The 5476-nt window shown below is 34.2% G+C and overlaps 1 pseudogene; it reads right to left on the bottom strand.

Moving 5' to 3' along the window:
- Nucleotides 1–484: 484 nt before the first annotated feature.
- Nucleotides 485–2525, bottom strand: LOC119578618 (annotated as a pseudogene).
- Nucleotides 2526–5476: the final 2951 nt, after the last annotated feature.

The raw sequence follows: 5476 nt of genomic DNA, 5'->3' as shown, positions 1-5476 counted from the left end.
ACCCTGAAAAAAAGTTTTGTTGGGTGAAATATTGTCTAATAAATGCCTCATTACAAATTTCAGAGTAATCAATACTCACATAACTTAATCAGTTAATATAAACTCAAATAACAATGCATACACCAATCTAATAAAGGTAAATATGCTACAAAAAATTATATAAACCTAAAATACATAGTAACAGAAACAAAACTTCTATACATATGATGCTATACCACAGAATTCTTCCTCTCTAAATACCTAATTACACACTTCTAGATCAAATGTTTCACAGAAACATTTAATCAGTGGAAGTGGAAACTAAAATAACATTTACATAATATCTATCACAGAAAAAAGGACTTAGCAAGCAAAGCCCTACCGACAGATTTTAAAATGAAACTTAATAATAGGCCTTCATTAAGCTCAATTTGTACATTCATAACTTCTTTGAGAATTACTCCAAGAAATATATATCACACATATAACAGACAAAGGTGATTCCCTAAACTAATCCAGGTACAAGTTTACTAAAATTTATTTCAATTTCATCGCTGAATATACTTTGGAGATAATTTTTTTATAGACTGTACAATAGATATGGACAGATTGAGAGAGAGAGAGAGAGAGAGAGAGAGAGAGAGAGAGAGAGAGAGAGAGAGAGAGAGAGAGAAGAGAGAGAGAGAAGAGACTAGAGGAGAGAGGAGAGAGAGAGAGAGAGAGAGAGATGGAAGAGCGGAGAGAGAGAGAGAGAGAGAGAGAGAGAGAGAGAGACTTACATTTCATTGATGGCAAAGAACACATTTCCTCAAATCTTGAGATTTTCTTTCTTGAATGTTTCCTCCTCATGAATATCTCGACCTTTTTCTCTTTTTAGACCGTTTTTCACTCCTTCCATACTTGTTCCGCACGAGCATTTCACCATTTCTGCACGCATTCTTCACCTCTAACATTAAACTTACCCTCTTATCCAGGACAGTCATTTATCTTACCTCATCATGGAGCATACTCCTCGTTCTATCATCTTTGGTATGGCATACCATGTGTACCCCTCCACTTGTGGTTCAACACAAATCATCTCAGGTTCATCAGATATTTGCATACCTTGCCAAGTACGTTTCACTTTGCGCGATTTATTTTTTATGTACAGAGACAGCTACTTTACTAGGAGACTTGTTGAACACACATTCTGTTATGTTGTCGTGTTTGTATTCTTTTCGATACTGAATAATCATGTACCACACGCCTTGCTATTAAAATCTGGTATTTGGGACAGCTGTGTGGAATTTTGACGTGTTCTCTGCACGAAGTACATGCACAGGAAAGTCTCCCCGCAATGTTTACAAGAATGAGATTCTGCTTTCTCATGTATCAACCGGTGCTTCATGATCCCACCTGAGGCTGCTTTACAAATCTCACAAAAGTGTGGCCTTTCTACAGGAGTGTACTTTCATGTGGGAGTTCTGGTGATCTTTTCTGGCAAGTGTAGTTTTGCAAAGCTCACACTTAAAAGGTTTATCTGCAGCATGAAAAACCACACGATGCTTCAGTTTTGCAAGCTGCACAAACTGGAAACCACAAACAAAAGGCCTTATGCTAGAATGATTAAGTTTGTGTGTTCTTAAGCTACATTTCCACTTAAATCTTGCCTTGCATTCATCACAACTAAACTCTTTACTGATAAATGAGTATTCATATTTTATGTATTTTAATGAATCTGGCCATTTAAAAGGTATAAAAGATATGGTTTTTCATATGAATGTGCTTTCATATGACGCTTTAGACTTTACCAAGCAAAAGCAGCTATACAATGGGTACACTCATATGGTTTGACATCAGTGTTTAATGCAATGGATATTCAGTTCTGTCTGCTGTCTGAAAGTTGCAGGACAGGATTCACACTTGAAGAGACAAATAACTCTATGAATGTCTAAAAGAGCCGTTAATATGCCTTTTTCCTAAATGAAGCCCCACACTGCTCACACCTCCATGGCCGTTCCTTTGAATGTCCCTGCTTTTGATGAGCTCTGAGACTGTCGCATAATTGAATCTCCAGCAGGCTATTACGCAGTCAAAAGTAAGGTTTTCCTGGAGTATTCATTTTGTTGTGTTTTGTGTACAAAAGGTTTGGCAACAATTTGTGATTTGCATATTTTCTTGCATGGCCCTCTCCTCATCTTTGGCTTACATTCCTCGAAAATATGAAAGGAATCTATATGAGGTACAAGAAATCTCTTCCTGTCTCTAATCTCGAATTGTATTCATCTTGTTCCTTCCATATGCTCTGACGACAAGAAATGTGCTGCTTATACAAGGGATTTATCCACTGTTCTTCCTTAAGGCTTGCTATTTCTTTACAAATAACAATATTTTGGCTTGTGACTGAAGAATCTAAATTTGATATTTTGCAAGATTTTTCTGTTTGATCATGACAGACAGCAGGTTGAAGAGGTTGATCTTTCTTCTCCTCCTCATATTTCTTTTCTAATCTTGGAATATCCATGGCTTCAGTCAAATAATACATTGGCATATATCATTAATCCTCAATATTTGAATCTTCTCAATTACTGTACCGGTATATCACAATAGCTGTTCCTTTAATTGTCATTCATTACCAATATTTTTTTGAGTGAGCTTTATCACACATCTGCCTGTTACACAAAGATTGTTGTGACATACTAATGCTTAAATTCCTGAATATTTGTAAGTTATTGATTGGTAATAATCCTCCATGATGCTCCAGTATGAATATTTCTCCTTTGTGTTTGAGTATTTTGCATATCCTGCTGCCTAACATACATAACATAACCATAGAGATTAATAAACCTGGATTAGCAACAACAAAATTAAGAATATAGTCAATCATATTGACAGAAAGTAATGACTATACTTCACCATTCCAGCAGACCAGCTTAATCGTTATATACACTAACATCCATATAAACACACTGAATGAAAATTTACAACAATATCTTAAAGAGTCTTGATTGTCTGCTTTATAATGTCCAACTATACTGTAAAGCTGTCTCATGTGTTTGGGTGGACGTAGAACCTGCATATTGCCTTAAATTCAGTGGAATAATTCCTTGCCTACAATCACCAGCACTGCCATCTCTGTAAACAAAAAACAATAAGGTAATGATCATATACGTAAAGACAGAAAGTGTAATCATTATGAAACATTACATCAATGTATGGATAAAGGAATGATGACAGAAAAAAGGGGGGGAAAGAGAGAAAGAGAGAGAGCGAGAAGAGAGGACTGAGATGGGAGAGAGAGCATTGAGAGAGCGTGAGAGAGTTGAGAGAGAGAGAGAAAGAGGAGAGAGAGATGATTCGATCGAGCGATTGAGAGGGAGAGAGAGAAAGAGAGAGACCGAGAGAAGATCTGAGAGACTGAGAGAGAGACGGAGAGAGATGAATCGAGAGAGAGAGATGAGAGAGAGAGAGAGAGAGAGAGAGATACAGACCGAGAGCAGGGAGAGATACAGACTAGTATGAGACTTGACAGACCAGACAGACAGGAGGACGGAGGAAGGAGAGCGGAAGGATGGAGGAGGGAGGCGAGGGAGGGGGGAGGGAGAGAGGGAGATACGAGGGAGGGAGGGAGGGAGAGGGAGAGGGTAGAGCGGTAAGAGGGAGAGGGATGAGGGAGAGGGGGAGGGAGGGGATAGGGAGAGGAAGAGAAGAGAGAGAGGGAGAGAGAGAGAGAGAGAGGGAGAGAGAGAGAGAGGAGAGAGGGGATGGGATGGAGAGGAGAGAGGCGAGTCAGGTGCTGCACGAGCGCGGCGGATGAGAGGCGAGTAGAGAGAGAGAGAGGAGACCCGACGGAGAGACGATGAGCACGTAGGTAGGAGAGAGACGAGAGAGAGAGAGAGAGAGGATGAGAGAGAGAGATGGGACATGAGAGAGAGAGAGAGAGAAAGAAAGAAAGAAAGAAAGAAAGAAAGAAAAAGAAAGAAAAGAAAGAAAAGAAAGAAAGAACGAAGAAGAAAGAAAAGAAAGAAAAAAGAAAAGAAAGAAAGAAAGAGTGAGCGATGAGAAAGCAAAGAGGGAGAGAGAGATTATGGGGAGAAAGATATATATATATATATATATATATATATATCTATTATATATATATATATATACTATATATATATATATATATACATATAGATATATCTTTTTTTTTTTTTTCCGTTTTTCCCTTTTTTTTTCCTTTTTTTTTTTTTTTTTTTTTAGATATTATATATGTAAATATGAAGATACACTATATTTATATATCTATATATATATTTTTATATATATAATATATATATATAGATATATATATATATAGATATATAGATATATAGATATATATATATATATATATTATATAATAATATATATATATATATAGATATATATATATATACATATATATCTGAATATATCTATAGATTATAATATAATTCTATACATATATATATATATATATATAAATATATATATATATATCTTATATACATATATTTTATGTCACACACGCAATAATAAGGACCACCTATTAGCTAGGATCTGCAGACAGGTATATTAGTTGACTATATTATATATATATTATATTATACTATATGTATGTGCTATATTAGTTTAGGTATATATATTTATTATAATATGCATATCTTGATATATGAACCATATTCATATGACAGATGTTAGAAAAAGGTATTGCTACATCGCGTAGAGATAGAACCTGTATTTTCACACATACTCAGAGCAGAGACCACCTGGGTTCGATTTGTGTCTCATCATCCAGATAATAACACTGCACAAGATACATATATCTTCTCTCCCCCCCTCATCTCTTCTCTCTCCTCTCTCTCTCTCCTTCTCCTCTCTCTCCCTCTCTCTCTCTCTAATTTATTAGATATACTTATTTCAACATTGTATTATACACTATTAGTATTATATACGAGAATACTCTCATAATTTAATACACTAGATGACATAGATACTATATATTATAGTGTGTATTATATCTACCTACATATATTGTCATATAGATATACATCAATGAATCTATTACTATATATATACTATACTGATTTCATAGATATCTATCTAGAACATCACACACTTGTATGGGCGGTATACTAATTATATATAACACACTATATCCATATTATTATGGTATTGTACATACTATATATTTGTACAGATTTTATATACTATTATATTATATATAGTATATATATATACATATATATAATATATATATATATATATGTATAGATATGTATATATAGTAAGATAGAGATGCTGATATAATATGTGTATATATAGCACACGTATGTATCGTATATATATGACAGCTATATATATGTATAATATATATGTATATATATGTATTCATATATATGTTATATTATATACATATACTACATATGTACATAGATTATATGTGACACTATACATATAGCTTCTATATAATATACAAATATATTTACAATACAATATATATCATATATTACTA

Source organism: Penaeus monodon, chromosome 11, assembly GCF_015228065.2.
Source record: "Penaeus monodon isolate SGIC_2016 chromosome 11, NSTDA_Pmon_1, whole genome shotgun sequence".
Taxonomy (NCBI): Eukaryota; Metazoa; Arthropoda; class Malacostraca; order Decapoda; family Penaeidae; genus Penaeus; species Penaeus monodon.
The sequence above is the reverse complement of the archived record's forward strand: the minus strand, read 5'-3'. Positions and strand labels throughout refer to the sequence as shown.